The sequence below is a fragment of the Narcine bancroftii genome, chromosome 1, assembly GCF_036971445.1.
Source record: "Narcine bancroftii isolate sNarBan1 chromosome 1, sNarBan1.hap1, whole genome shotgun sequence".
NCBI classification, from domain to species: domain Eukaryota; kingdom Metazoa; phylum Chordata; class Chondrichthyes; order Torpediniformes; family Narcinidae; genus Narcine; species Narcine bancroftii.
Window position 1 is genome coordinate 239,760,590 of NC_091469.1, and position 15,700 is coordinate 239,776,289.

The 15,700-nt window shown below is 43.9% G+C and overlaps 1 protein-coding gene and 1 long non-coding RNA gene across 9 annotated transcripts in view; one reads left to right on the top strand and one right to left on the bottom strand.

The window, feature by feature from the left end:
• Positions 1–15,700, top strand: part of LOC138740630 (uncharacterized) — a 151,809-nt gene that overhangs the window by 51,605 nt on the left and 84,504 nt on the right. For all 7 annotated transcript variants that reach the window (XR_011343091.1, XR_011343088.1, XR_011343086.1 and 4 more), the window contains exon 2: positions 15,397–15,455. The gene's annotated coding sequence lies outside the window, so the exon portion shown is untranslated. The remainder of the gene's footprint in view (positions 1–15,396; positions 15,456–15,700) is intronic.
• The window catches only part of LOC138740646 (uncharacterized), a 58,741-nt gene that overhangs the window by 5,952 nt on the left and 37,089 nt on the right, over positions 1–15,700 (bottom strand). The window lies entirely within an intron of this gene.

Consider the following 15,700-nt stretch of genomic DNA (forward strand, 5'->3'; position numbering starts at 1 on the left):
AATTTCCAAAAGAAGCCTTCAATCAAAACCAGGGATAAGGCATTTTTAAAATATAACCTCTATCAAAAAAGAGGGAGAAAGCTGTCAGCCGAATGTAATTGTCCCATGATTGGTGAAACAAAAATAACCATGCCTCAAATAGAAGATTATGTACCATCAATAATCATAAAATGCTGGAGATGGAAAACTATCAGGCTGTTATTCACTAAAGATTGAAACAACCATCAACCTCATTGACTGATCGAAGCAAAGAGAAAGGGAAAGGTTATGGGTAGGATCGGTCTCGGGCTGGCAGCAGACAATCATGGCATAATAGTGGTTTACCACATTTACCCCGCCTTCTTAAGAAGAGTCCTTTGGGGTGAGAAAAAAAGAGAGGGTGAAACCATTATATGTATATACATTTTACACGTTTAATCTATCAGATGGTCTCCTCTGCCAAAGCGAGTGACATGGCAATGGTTGGGGCATGGCTTACAGTGCTCTGAGCAATTTGTGAGGTAGGCCTGTTAACAGTTTGTTGAGGGGTGGGGATAGGTGGGGGGGTGGGGGAGTGTGGGGCTGGTACATTGTTGGCCACAACAGTGGCCAGGGGTAGGAGTTGGTCAGCTGCAGGTTCCGGGAGCAGGATTGGATGTGCTTCCAGAGCAATACTAGTCCTGGCGAGGTAAGCCAGGCAGGTAGCATAGTCGCTGATGCAGACTTCGTAGGGAAAGCAAACATCTGTTCATGAAGCATGTTGTTGATGGCCGAATATAAAAGTGACCAGGTGGAGTGGAGTGTGTATGGGAGGACTTCTTGCCACTTGGAGACGGGGAGACCCCTTGACCTCAATGCCAGGAGGATGGTCTTCCCGACTCTGGCATTTTCCCTTTCCACTTGCCCATTACCCCAAGAGTTGTAGCTGGTGGTCCAAAGCGAAAAAGAGTGACGATATTACGGAGGGACTTGATAACTGTGGCGTGGTTATGTCTGGGCATGGGATGGTGAAGGGAAAATGGGAGTATTCATCAATGATCATAAAGAAATAGACATTCTGGTTGGAGGAGAGGAGGGGTCCCTTGAAATTAAGGTTGAGCTGCTCAAAATAAGTACTTAAGTTTCTGATACTATTGAAAGGTTCTTTGGATCAGTCCAATCTCACTGGTTGTAGGCAATTCTTGTACTGCGCACAGAAGTTAGCAAATGGTTACCAGTCAGAAGGGTTTTTGCATTCGGCGCAGACATGGCAGTGTTTAGTCATAGCCCGACTTCCTCAGTGGAGTATAGTAGATTCTAAGATTTGATAAAATGGAAAACCTAGTTACTCTGGGGTGGCAAGGGACATTGTGAAGAGCCTACAGTCTGTCCATTTAGACACTGGCACAGGTTCCTTGGGATAGAGGGTCTGGGGACTTGTTAAGTTTGCCGGGCTGGTAAAGAATGTCATAGTTGTAAGTGGACAGTTCGATTCTCCACCAGAGGATCTTATCATTCTTAATTTTACCCCCTCGCTTCTATTAAACATGAATGCGACCACATGCTGATCTGTGAGGAGGGTGAATCGTTTCCCATCGAGGTAGTGCCCAGCCTCCATGATGGTCTGGGACTCCTTCTCGAAAGAAGATTGGCGAATTTCAGGGACTTGGAGGGTACATGAGATAAAGGCGACAGGTCTGCCCGCTTGATTGAGTGTGGCAGCCAGGACAAGGTCAGATGCATCGCTCTCGACTTGGAATGCTGTGGACTTATCTATGGGATGCATGGTTGCCTTTGCAATGTCATTTTTGATACTGTTGAATGCAGCTTGGGCCTCAGCTGGTAGGGGAAATGTGGTGGTGTTGACCAATGGGTGAATCTTGTCTGCATAGTTAGGGACCCATTAAGCATAGTATGAGAAGAACCTGAGAGATCTTTTCAATGCTTTGAGGGTATCACAAGATCAAGGAACAGAAGCAGGCCACTAGGCCCATTGAGTCTGTTCTGTGATGCTGCACTAAGATGAACTATGCTCACACCTAGTCCCAATTTCCAGCCTTTTCCCCACATCCCTTGATACCCTTACTAATTAGATACTTACCAATTTCCTGTTTAAATTTGATCTGGCCTCCACCGTTGTATGAGGCGGTGAGTTCCACAGATCCACGACTCTCTGACTAAAGAAGTTTTTCCTCATCTCTGTTTTAAATGGATAATTTTTAATTTTAAGACTGTGATCCATTGTCCCTGATTCACCCATCAAAGGAAATATCTTAACTACATCCACTCCGTCAAAATTCGAAATGTTTCTATGAGATTCCCTCTCATTCTCCTATACTCCAATGAATACAACCCAAGAGCTGTCAAATGCTCCTCGTACGTTAGCCCTTGCATTCTGGGAATTTTCCTCATAAATTTCCTCTGCACCCTCTCCAACAACATCACATCCTTTCTAAGATACTGTTACAGAGTCCAGAGGACCCCAAAACCAGCAGCAATAGATATGCACCACAACACAGGGTTATTTAAACAAAAGTAGTTTTAATTATATTTGAACAAGAAAACAGAATTAAACTTTAACTTGTTACTTAACTTACTTACTTAACCTACCTAACCTACTTAATCCCCCCTCTAATACTAAGCACAGATGTGTGTAATGTATATTTAAGATTAGAAAAGTTCTTTCGATCAGTCCAATCTCACTGGTTGTAGGCAATTCTTGTACTGTACACAGAAGTTAGCATTAACAAAGTTCACCAGTCCTTGGTGTTTAACAGGCAAATGGTTACCACTCAGAAGGGTTTTTTCTGGTTTTCAGAGAGAGATTCCTTTTCCAGGACATCCGCAACTGATTCCTTCTCAATCAGTCTTGCTGACGAAACTTGCCCCCTTCAGGGTTCTCCAGATGATCCTCTTTCTTTCAGGTCACCTTTTAGATCGCCAGTCTTCTCCTTTGACCAGCCATCCTTCCAAAGTTTGCCAGCTTGTCCCTCTGGAACTGATTTCTGTGACTCCTTCTTTCTCACTCCCTCCCTCTCTGAGAGCAAAACTGTTCTGTCCCGCTTGCAAAGATCACATGTTCCCAGGAAAGCTGTATGTTGATACATTGTTGCCTCTTGCAAAAAGCACTCTGCAAAAGTCCTGCAAATATTCTGTGTTTTAAAATGTGTGTGTGCAAGCTGTTCTAGCAATTCCTTGCAAGCCACAATAACTTGAAGATAGCTCCATCAGTGGACGCATGCAGTCAGGGTCGGGGCCCCATTCTTGACCACACAGCCAACTATGGCTAGTCGTGCTGTCCAGAACACACATTTGTCCTCATTATAAGTACGTTTCATGCATTATTCTGCCTGGTGGAACTTACAGAGGTTCACATCATGATCCTGCAGGTCATGGCTGCAGAAAATTACATTATCAAGGTATGGGAAAGAGGCCTGTAGATTGTAATGGTCCACCATGCAGTCCAAATCCCACTGGAAGATGGAGACCCCATTTATGACGCTGAAAGGGACCTAGTGGAAGTGGGAGAGGCAATGTTTTGGTTCAAATGCTGTATACTGGTGGTCCTCTGGGCAGATTGGGAGCTGGTGATACACTAACTTTAGGTCAATTGTGGTGAATACTTGATATTGTGCAATTTGGTTGACCATATCAGATATGCAGAGAAGGAGGTAAGCATCAAGCTACCTATACCCATTGGTGATCTGGGCCCTCCAAGGGCTATTACTGGCCTCGATGATGCCCTCGTCCAATAAGCGCTGAACCTCTGACTTAATGAATGCACAGTACCATCTACTCCTGATGGTCACCAGCTTGCAATCAGGTGTGGATTGACAAACAACAGGAGGGAGGTCAACCTCAAGGGTTGAGAGGCTACACGCTGCCTACAGGGGGAACCTCGTGATGTCGTTTGCCTGGGAAGATGCCATTTGGCGTGCAGTCCAAAATGGCGGCCCCATGACTCACACATGGCATCGCTGGTGTGCAGGGAAGATGCCCAGAGTGACGACTGTCCACATGTAGCACTGCTAGATCTTGCAGATGTTTTGGACTGGCAAATTTTGGCCCCCTTTTCCGGCACCTGCCGCACACTGCATCCTTGGGAGGGCAGCGTATCCTTGGATGCTGACCCTCCCCGCAGAAGTAGCAATTGGGGAAATCACCTGCAACGGCGACAAAGTTCAGATCTCTAGAGTAGTGGGATGGTGTAGGGGACCAATCACTCACAAGGTGGGCCAAGGCATGGCCAATGCAATATAATATGGATAAATGTGAGGTTATTCACTTTGGAACCAAGAACAGGAGAGAAGATTATTACCTAAATGGTGTCAGATTAGGAAAAGGAAAGATGCAACGAGACCTGGGTGTTGCTGTGCACCAGTCATTGAAAGTGGGTGTGCAGGTACAGAAGGCAGTGAGGAAAACAAATGGTATGTTGGGATTCACAGCAAGTGGATTCGAGTACAGGAGCAGAGAGGTTCTACTGCAGCTGTACAGGGCCTTGGTGAGACCACAAACTGTATTGTGTACAGTTTTGGTCTCCTTATCTGAGGAAAGTCATCCTTGCCATTGAGGGAATGCAAAGAAGATTCACTAGATTGATAGCAGGGATGGCAGGACTGACATATGAAGAAAGGATGGATTGACTAGGCTTATACTTGCTAGAATTTAGAAGATTGAGGGGGATCTTATCGAAACGTATAAAATTCTTCAGGGATTGGACAGGCTAGATGCAGGAAGGTTGTTCCTGTAGTTGGGGAAAACCAGAACCAGGGGTCACAGTTTAAGGATAAGGGAGAAGTCTTTTAGGACTGAGATGAGGAAAAAAATTCTTTCAGAGAGTGGTGAATCTATGGAATTCTTTGTAACAGGAAGTGGTTGAACCCGGTTCCTTATCTATATTTAAGAGGAAGTTGGATTTGGCCCTTGTGTCTAAGGGGATCAGGGGTATGGGGAGAAGGAAGGTACTAGGTACTGAGTAGAGATCAGCCATGATCATTCATGATAATGAATGGTGGTAGAGGCTTGAATGGCCTACTCCTGCACCTATTTTCTATGTTTCTATGATAGTGGTGCCCACGGCGACTAAGCGGCAGATTACTCATCTAAGTTCTGGAGGGCCACCTCAAGTGTCTCTGTAAGTTCAACTTCCTTTTGCAGATCAAGTACCTTTTGTTCCAGTAGTCATTGCCATATGTACCCAGAGAGGATGCTGGCCACATACCCATCTCTGATGACATCCTCTGTGTTCTAGACAGCCAATATGGCCTTACAGTTGCACGGTCTGCACAGGTTCCATAGGGCCCACAGATAATTGACACTTGACTCACCAAGTCACTGTTTTCTGGTGGCCAGGAGATGCCTGGCATAGACCTCATTAACCTTCCTGTGATACTGGGCCTTGACCTGGCATTGCTGATCATCGGGAACACTTGGGGCCCGACCCACAAGAGGAGTAGACTCAGTCAGTTAGCATCTGAGGTGATGGCATCCACGGTTGCCACCAGGAAGTTTTCAAAACAGCATAGCCAAAGCTCGAACGTGTTTGGGGCATCCAGCAAGTGAGGGTCAATGTCAAGCTTCTCAGGTTTCAGGTACTGTTCCATGCTTCTTTGATATTTTTAGTTAATAAAATTGATGTAATATCAATATCACAGAAGGCTGGAGTTGTGAAACTATCAGGCTTTTATTAACTAAAGACTGGAACAACCATCTACCTCATTGACAGATCGAAGCAAAACTCATGTCCATGAGTTCGGCTTTATTTGTGATCAGAGGGCATTGCTTGTGGAATGTCGCTATTGATCCTCTTGGACATTTTCTTCTCCCTGATCTCATTGTTTACAGAGATTAGCTGTAATTCCTGACAACTATTCAGGTCTAGGACTGCTGGTCCGTCGGCATCAACCACACAGAATGTGCATATGATGCCCTTTCCTTTATGCTTGCCTTTTATTTGGACTTTTCCTCGTTGTTTAATCACAGGGCCACCATAGGCTGTGAGCGTGACATTTGCAGCTTCTAGTGTGCCTTCCTCTTGTTACCCATTCTTTATGTGCTCGGGAATCATCTGGCAGTACAGTCTAAGCAGGAGGACGTTGCTTTGTGATCCAGTATCCAACTTTATTTTCAAGTTGAATATTGTTGGCTTGTTTCCAATCTTTCTTTTAACTTGGATCATGGTGTGTAATTCATTTTTTTCTCCCTTCCCTTTCTTGGACATCTCATGAAGGAGTATAGTTTCGATGCCGAGCGTCAGTGAGTTGGAGTCACTGCTGTCACTTCCCTCGACGAGTTGTACTTTCCTTCTGTATTCTTGGTTTCTTCCTTTTTTCATGTCAGACCTCCACATCTTTTCCCAACGATTGACCTTCCCACAGATCCTTCGAACCATATGCGGGGTATTTCTTGTGGTTATCGAAGGGGTGTATTCTGCCACACCTCCTGCAGTTCTCGGATGTCTGCGACTTTCTCTGCGGGCACTTTATGGCATCGACCCTTCTATCTCTGTGCTGCATGTTGGCCTGCATGGAGAGGGATTGCATTTGCTTCCTAGTGGCCTCAAAGGCCTGAGCTGTGTCTACGGCATCTGCTAGTTTCAAGCTGTCTTTTCCTATGAGAGCTTTCTGCCCTTCAGGATGAGCACTTCCCCAGATTAGTTGGTCGACTCTTCTCTCCTAGATTTCTTTGAAGTTGCATTTTGCTGCCATGTTCTTCAGCCTTGTGAGGAAATTATCTACTGACTCATCAGGATCTTGTTTTAATCCCTGGAAATTGGATTTATATTCCAGATGTGAAGAAATTTTTTCTAATATCCTTTTTGGGTTATTTTCTTCCCCTTCAGCCAGCTCCCAGCTATTAAACAGGTCTAGTCCTTGCTCCCCCATCCAAAGAAGGATGTAACTAACTGTTTCCTCTGGTGTGATTCCCTTGAGGAAACTTTTGAATGCCAGGTTGCACCTCTGATTGAACTTTTTAAAAGCCTCTGTAACGTCGTTGGGTTCCCATTCCATGACTGGGTGTAATGCTGCGGCTGTGGCCATTTTCTTCTCCAGCTCTGGTAGTCAGGTAATACTGCTTTTTCTTTGTTTCCTTCTCTTCGTGTTTATTTTGGTTTCCAGGGATTTTTTTTCTATATGGTGTGGGTTTCTATCAATCCCACTGCTGCCACCATATTATGTCCTCGGTTGTACCATTGGAGGTCTTAATAAACACTAAGAAAACCTTGTAATTTAGAAGCACAAATCTTTACTCACATCAGGCCATGTATTGATACACTGTTGCACTGAGCATGCTCACCACTCAAGTGTGATGCAGCTCTTACAGTCTTGCAGTGTTCATGATCCAGCATAAAATAGTCCCAAGTTTCCTCTGTATATAACAGAGAGTATTGGGAGAATATCACCTTTTGTATATTGTTTCATAGCTTGAACTGCATTCTGCAGCATAAGGAAGAATCCAAGAGACTAACTGAATGAAATTACCTCCAGTTGTAAAAAAAATTAAGATTATTTTACTGGTTCAACCACTGAAACTGATTTGGCATTGGTGGTGGTAAAACTAATTGAGGTGCCAAGGAACTGAAAGCATCTATATTGGACTGTGAGTAGCCTGCAGATATGGCAAATGGGACAGAACAGACTAAATTGCACTCAGGCAGAACATTTTTGCTACAAGACTCGCGCCTGCTAAAGGATCAAAATGGAAGACAGCAAACAAGTACAATTCAAACTGTATGTGTGTTGCCTGCCACATTAGATGTGGAGAAAGAGAGGGTGTCCCTGTTGCAAAACTGGCCAAGGTAAGAACGTCCTAAACAATCCTGTCACTCTAAAGAAATGTAAGCTTTTTATGCTATAACTCAGACTCCAATGGTTTGAATTTCAGTCCTGAGGTGCCACAATCAGCCTTGCCACTGTTGCCTCCCTTATTCTCCCCCTTTCTCAGTATTTTTTGCCCTTTTGATATTTTGATTTGCTAACATTCTCCACTTCAACCCCCACCCTCCATTCAGTTTTCAGCACTGAGCACCATGTTCATTGACCATGTTGAAGTCATGCAATAAAACAATGTCCAATTATCTGGGACTCTTCCACTTCTTGTATCTTTTTGGAATTCCTTCCCAACTTGCACAGTTTAATTATTTTCAAGTGTAGAATATTGGGTACATGGAACTAACTTCCATCCAAAGCCGTTAAAGTTGTGCCATTTAACCGGAGATTGCAGTAAAGGTTATGTTACTATTTCTTTGCACTTTTTAGCACTGTATGAGCCAAGGAAATGTCATGCCAGAAAATGTAAATGGTCATAGAGGAATGACTGAATCTTTTACTCTTTGTTTAATCACTTCTGAAGAGAAGAAATACTCCGCTTGATTGATCTTAATAAACCTTGTCTTTCTTCCAGTCAGAAAAATCAAAGTGTAACATTTTATCCAACCAACTGACATAACTATAAAAATCCACTTCAAAATAACATGTGTAACATATAAGAAATAGGAACAGGAGTTGGCCATCCACCCTGTTGAACCTTCTCTGCTATTTAATAAGGACATGGATGATCTGACTATGGACTCTGTTCCACCAACATGCCTTATATTAATTCTCCTACTACACAATAATCTATGTAACTGTGTCTTAAATGTATCTAAAAGAGGCAGCACTTAATGCTTATTGGAGCTGAGAATTCAACAGGAATTTCTCTCTGGGAAAAGCATAATATCCAATCTAACTCTACTCCCCTGAATTTTAAGGCTATCTCCTGCAGTTTTAGTCTCACCTACCAGTGGAAACAATTTTCCTGTCTTTATTGTATCTGGTCCTTTCATAATTTTAAATTTTTTTAAAAGATTCCCTCTCATTCTTTGGAATTCCAGGGAGTATAGTACCAGGTGATTCAATCTTTCCTTATAAACTAATCCCTTCATCACTAGTTTCAACCTGGTGAATCTCTTCGACACTACCTTTCTCATATAAAGAGACCAGATCGGCATGCAGTATTATAGGTGCTGCCTCACCAGTACCCTGTACAGTTGCATCTGAGCCTCCAAGTTCAATCCCTTCAGCAATGAAGGACAACATTACATTTGCATTCTTCATCAGCTCTTGTGTTTCATCCATAACCACTCCCAAATCTCTCACTGCAAGAACATGTTGCAGTCTTTCACCATTTAAATAAATAATCTGCTCTAGGATTTTCTCTTCTAAATCTGACATTTACCGGTGAGACCCCTTCCCACTCAGTTAACGTATCTATACTTCTTTGTAGTGAAACAGGGAGGTCTGCAAATGTAGTAGAATGCAGCATCTATTGCATGTAAAGGGGTAAACAACGTTTTGGGCTTGAGCCCTGAAGCAGGTATGAGCAAAAAGCTTACTAAAAAGGTTGAAGAAGGGAGAGGAGGAAGGGAGGGGCAGGGGGAGGCATGCAGGTAAAAGGACATAGGAGGGTAAAAGAGAAGAAAGCTGAGGTGATAGGGGAGAGAGTAGCTCTGAATGGAGAGTGAAATGAAGGGGATGGGGAGCTGAAGGAAGGAAGACAGAGGGATAGAAAAAGAGATAGACTTGGAGGGAGGGGGTTACGGAAGCTGGAGTAGTTGATGTTAATGCTGACCAGTTGGAAAGTAGAATATTAGATGTTGTTCCAATTTGCAGGAAGCCACGGTTCAGCAGTGCACGAGGTCATGGATAAGATGGTGTGGGAATGATGTGTAGAATTAAGATAGTTGGCCACTGGGAGATCCCTGTTATTGTTGCAGTCAGAGCGAAGGTGCTCAGTGAAGATGCTCTCTGCAGACCTTCCACATCCTCTGTATAATTAGCTTTTCCCCTTAATGCAGTGTCCTCAGAAAACTTTGATACATTGCACACAGCATCTTCCAAATCATTAATGTATATAGTGAACAGTTGTGGGTCCAGCACTGACCCCTGTGGCACTTAGCTCATCACTGATTGCCAACCAGCCAAACACCCATTTATTTCAATTCTTTGCCTTCTATTGGTTAACCCAGTGGTTGTCAACCTTTTTCTTTCCACCCACATACCACTTTAAGTAATCCCTATGCTTTTAGTGCTCTGTGATTAGTAAGGGATTGCTTAAAGTGGTGTATGGGTGGGGAGGGAAGGTTGAGAATCACTCCTCTAGAACTAATTGTTACTGAAATATTTTGCTTGAGAAAAATTGTCATTGCCCCACTTCCTTAGGAGTTATGAAACCGTGCACATAACAAATCAATTAGGTAAGATTAAAACAGTAGTTTTGAAGAAGACCGCAGAGCCCACCTCACTGACAAAAGACAAAGGAGGAAAAACCCAACACCCAACCCCAACCAACCAATTTTCCCCTGCAACCGCTGCAACCGTGTCTGCCTGTCCCGCATCGGACTTGTCAGCCACAAACGAGCCTGCAGCTGACGTGGACATTTACCCCCTCCATAAATCTTCGTCCGCGAAGCCAAGCCAAAGAAAAAAAGATTTTCCATTCGCATACCACCTTAAGCAATCCTTTCCATAGGGAATACTTAAAGTGGTACGTGAGTGGAAAGAAAAAGGTTGCGAAACACTGATCTACAGCATGAAAATCTCTGCAATACAAGCTTATTCGAGGAACTATCTAACAACTTAGTTCTCAGATGCAATCAATACAGTGGACCGAGAATCCAGATGAATGGAACATACAATTGTCAGTGTTCCTTGAGTGCAAAATTTACATATTGTAGGGATACAGCATCAAGACTTTTCGGACCAACCCCATTATGATCCCAGACAGTAAGGTTTACCTTGAGTTATTTTTCAGGTGCATAGAAGCATCATTATGCCTCCTCGATGTTTTTGCTGAGTCATCTCAACTTCTATTTCTAGTTTTATGTGCCACCTCCATCCACCATGTTGCAGGTGGCCTAAGACTGTATTGTTTCAAACTATAATCCCATAAAGATCTACTCATTTTTCAAGACTTAATTGATACATCAAAAACCTTGAAAGTACCCATTGTGAATGAAAATAAATTATTTTCAATGAAATTTTCAAAATCAATTAAATCTAACTTTTTGATCTAATGCAGGGGTTCCCAACCTTTTTGTTCCTGTGTACCCCTTGGGCATTTTTATAGGTTCCCATGTACCCCTAAAAATTAAGGATAAAAAAACGACATTGTGCAATCTGACTGCAGATAACAACACCATTTATTGTACAGTAGTGGTAATTCTCTCAGACCCAATGTACCCCCTGAAAATGCAAATTTACCACTGGGGTTACACGTACCTCAGGTTGGGAACCCCTGATCTATTGGAATGTCATGACACAAGTGTAACAAATTGCAAAGCCAAATCCTTAAGCTTCTATCTTAGTAGCTTTCATTCACAACAAATGATGTGTGATTACAATTAGCAGCACTGAGGGAGGCAGATTCTTCCTCTAGGCACAGCTCCTGTGGCTTTGTGCCACACTATACTGCTTCATTTAGGAGACACTGACTGCTACTGGCCATGAGGTGAACATGGGCTAAGATATCCACGTCTGGATAGTATCTTGCAACTGCAATCTCTTGAAATGCCTGAGCAGCAGGGATCATTTGTGTAATGATTAAAGGATATGTTATAAATTGTTTTGTTTGATGTTTTCTGTAATCACGGGCACAAGTAGAACATCTCCTACACAAACTACTTACACTGACCATATTAAATTGAGAGCTTTATCTAAAAAAAATTTCAAAACAGATATAGAGAGCACCACACTGATAATGAATTTCATACCTCAGGGATTAATACACGTAGATTTGCTTCTGGGAAAAAAAAATAGAGTAATATAGAACAAGAATGAGGTACAAGTGTTCATGAATTACAATTGCAGAAGTTCAGTCAATCTGATAAAGGGACTTGTAGACCAATCCAAATATTTATGCAACAGTTTTCCATTTAAACAATAGATTCAACTCCCGGTTTAAATTAAGGTTTTACCCGATGGAGTGACCTAGAGCCTAGAGATGGAAGTTCAGATTTATTCTCAGCGCGCATGCAGTACAAGACCTCCAGACAACCCTGAAATTCTTTCTCCTGCGGGCCAGGCAGGATTTCTACTTAGCAATAGCACAAACTGTACACAAGAAAAAGATATGTATCCAAAAGAGAGAAAGGTAAAAAAAATAGACTGTGCAAAATAGAAAAAAAAATCAGTAATACAACTTATGCAAAATGAGAGTCCTCAAATGAGTTTCTCATTGAATTCATTGTTGAGGAGTCTGATGGTGGAGGGGGAGCCACTGTTCCTGAACCTGGTGGTGCGAGTCTTGTCCTGGATGGTGTAGATCCTTGATTGCTGCAGCTCACTGATGCCAGCTTTCCATGTGGATGTATTCAGTGGTGCAGAGGGTTTTGGCTGTGATGTCCTGGGCTGTGACCACTACCTCTAGCAAGGTTTTCCGCTCAGAGGTATTGGTGCCCCCACACCAGGCCATGATGCAGCTAGTCAGCACATCTGTAGAAGTTTGCCAACATTTCTGATGTCATACTGAACCTCAGCAAACTTCTGAGGAGAGGGAGGTCCTGACTTGCTTTCGTCATGGTGACATTAGTGTGTTGGGTCCAAGAAAAGTCCTCTGATATAGTGATTCAGAGGAATTTCAATGTGGTCACCCTCCCCACTTCTGATTCCCCAAATGATCACTGAATTGTATACCTTTGGTCTTTCCTTCCTGAAGTCCACAATCTGCTCCTTGGTTTTGGTGACACTGAGTGTGAGGTTGTTGTCGATTTACAAATTCCCTCCTGTTGCCCCCTTTTATACAACCCACTACTGTGGCATTTTCAGAAAATTTGTAGATGGTATTGCTGTACTGAGCAGTCGTAGGTGTAAAGCAGTAGAGCAGGGGACTAAGTATGCCAACCCGTGCCTCTCTGGTGCTGATGGAGATTGTGTTTCAAATACTGACAGAAGAGGATGTCAGCGGACATGGGGGTGTGCAGAGGTTCTTCCTTGTTCTGGCAGTCAAATCAGGCATAGAAGGCATTGAGTGAAGCTTTGCTGTCTCCTACTGCACCGGATTTGGTTTTGTAGCAGGTTATGTCATTTAGGCCCTGCCACAGCTGTTAGGTATCATCCGTTGTTTCTGTTCTTGTCCGGAATCTTTACTTCGCCCGTGAGGTGGCTCTCCATAGGTTGTACCTGTTCCTTGTTTAGTGTTCTGGATCTCTGGATTTAAATGCCTGTGATCTGCCTCTCAGCAGTTTTCAGATTTCATTGTTCATCCAGGGCTTCTGGTTGGGAAAAACCTGAATGATTTGGTGGGGACACACTCATCCACTAAATAAAGTCTGTTATGACCCTGGTGTGATCATACATACCCTTAGCTGAGTTCCTGAACATCACCCAATCCAGTGACTCGAGGAAGTCCTGTATCTGTTCTTCAGCATCCTGTGACCATCTTCTAGCTGTCCTGATCTCCAAAGCCTTTCTTTTTAGGCTCTGTCTTTATGAATGCAGCAGGAACACAGCCAACTGATCCAACTTGCTAAAATGTGGTCTTGGGAAAGAACAATAGGTCTTCCTTATCTTCGTGGAGCAGTGATCAAGTGTGCTTGGACCTCCGGTACAGAAGGTTACATGATGATATTAATTGGGCAGGGTTTTTTTTTGAGACAGGCCTGGTTAAAGTCAGGGTGGGCTGTATCTTGTTTATTGAGCACATCCTGCAGCTCTGTAAGTGCCTGTTTATAATCGACATTTGGAGGAATATAAAATCTGGTGAGAATCACTGATGAGAACTCTTGGCATAGATAGAAAGATCTGAATTTTGTTGCGATTTATCTAAGGTGGTGGAGCAGGAGGTCGACGTGACCTGAATGTTCGGGCACCAGCTGGTGTTAACACCACCCCCTCTCTCTTTGCTGGAATTAGACTTCCAGTCCAGTTTGTGAATGGTGAGATTGCAGTGTCTGGTGGGTTCTCTGTCATCCAGGTCTCAATGCAGCAAACAACTGAGATTTGTCTCACCTGCTCTAGGGGTTTACAAATTGGATTGTAACACAAGTTTAACCTACCAATTTGGCAGGTTATCTAACCGTGTACAGGCCAACTGGTGGGTAGAATTTAAAAAAAACTGCACGGGTAGGCAAACCACCTCAGAGGTGGATTGTTGACCCACATACACACACTGTGTAGCTGCTGCTGGTCAATTCGTAAACAATCAATGGCTGCTCGGGTAGAAAATTCCATCAATGCTTCCATGCAATGGCCGTCTTCCTTACCCATAATCCCCCATGCCGCAGGACTGCCAGAATGGTTCCAGCAGCATGGGGAATTATGGGTTAGAAGGACGGCCATTGCTCCTGCCCCAACTCTGCATCTTGCTGGTCCACTCTGCTCCCCTATCAGTCCACTCTATTCCCTGACAGCCCACTCTGCTTCTCTAACAGCCCACTCCACTCTCCGCCAGTCCATTCCGTTCCCTTGACATCACTCTGCTCCCCACCCACCCCCCCCCCGACCCTGACAGTGTTCTCCCCCCAGCCCCAACTCCACGTTCCTTCCCTGGCCCCAATAGCATTCTCCCCTGGCCCTGACAGTGTTCTGACTCCGTGCTCTTCCTGGCCCTAACAGGGTCCGTCCCGCACCACCCCCCACTCCAATTCTGCATCTTCCCCAGCTACTTGCCTTTTGGAGGCCAACGCAGGGAACAAGGGATTCCCTGCGGGGTGTCCGGCGACATGGTGAATGCTTGAAGGGGCGGAAGCGCCCTTAAATTGCCTGTTGTCGTTCGACTGGGTAATTTAGGGTCCAGTGCGTAAGGGGCTGCAGGGAACTGCAGGATATCCTGCTGTAGGATATGCAGGTCCTGAGCAACCCATTTGCAAAAGCCTTCTGATAAAGCAGCCTTGCCCTGAGGTCATAAGTTTTATTTTCTAATGGCAGTAGTATAGATAATAGGGGTGCTCTCCATCCCCTGCTCTTCAGTCTGGTTCGGATCCCAGTCCTCATACCACATTTCTGGCACCTTAGTGATGTCACTGCCCTTTAAGGGCTCTGCTTTCCAGCCGGCCTGACTCATCTGTTGCATGGGAGATTTGTAGATTATCAATGCAGTTCAGCAGCTGGTCATTGGGAAGCAGATTTCCAATTGCAGTGGAAGCAGATCAGAAGGCGAGTTTTTAAAGGAAAATGTAGGGGCTTCTGTAGCCCACAGAAAGTCGCCGTTAATTGCCGGTGCCATATTTTTTTCTAAAGTAGCTGGGCAGGACATTGAAATTTAAAGTCATCAAATGCTAAAGATACCAAGCTGGGTAGGCGGTGTCTGTGGAGAGAGAAACATGGTCCTAATGGAGGGTTCCGGCCTGAATTGTTGACTATTCTTTTTCTAGCACTGCTGCTGGGTGACCCACTAAACTTCTCGAGCAAATTGTACATTGCTGGTGAAACATGGTTAATGTTTTTTTTAAAATTGCAGATAGTTGAGAACCACAGCCTGGATCAGTGATGGAGGACAGCAAGAAAACAACAATGCAGGTAACACTTTCAAACTCCCATCTATTCATATTTTGCCACTCTACACATATTGGAGGAAAATTTAGAGGTGGGACTGCACAAATGACACATTAGAAGGCTAGGCTACTCATGAGCTTTGAAGACATGAAATCCAATGAGCACTGCAATGGGACATCCAACATGACACCAACAATGAAATGACTCACCAATTATAAATGCAAGCTTTGGACTGGTTCAGTAGAATTTTTTACGCCAATTATATCTTA